This window comes from Acanthisitta chloris, unplaced genomic scaffold (assembly GCF_000695815.1).
Source record: "Acanthisitta chloris isolate BGI_N310 unplaced genomic scaffold, ASM69581v1 scaffold2996, whole genome shotgun sequence".
NCBI classification, from domain to species: Eukaryota; Metazoa; Chordata; class Aves; order Passeriformes; family Acanthisittidae; genus Acanthisitta; species Acanthisitta chloris.
In genome coordinates this window covers 1-339 of record NW_008678519.1, presented here as the reverse complement: position 1 = coordinate 339, position 339 = coordinate 1, and positions in this window count along the sequence as shown.

Sequence of the window (339 nt, the reverse complement as noted above, 5' to 3'; positions counted from 1 at the left end):
AACTTCCAAAAGCTGTGACTGAAATTAGGACCCAATATGTAGGATGTGCTTGCAGACGGTCTGAACTGAAGCGTTCTCTTTTTTTACTGTAATAATGCAATACAGCCTGGTTTTGCCAGATCTGCTCATTGTGCTTGACAACTTCACACTCCACAGTTTGTTTAGATACCCCAAAGCTGCAGGTGGGCAACAAGCTGGAAAGGACATTCGTGTCCGTCTCCCCAGCCCAGGCATTGCTGCTTGTCCCCAGCAAACCTAGAATTTTGCTGCAGTAGCATTCTGCAAAATGCTAAAGAAAAATATTCTAAATAATGATAAATATTAAATGAATAGCAAATA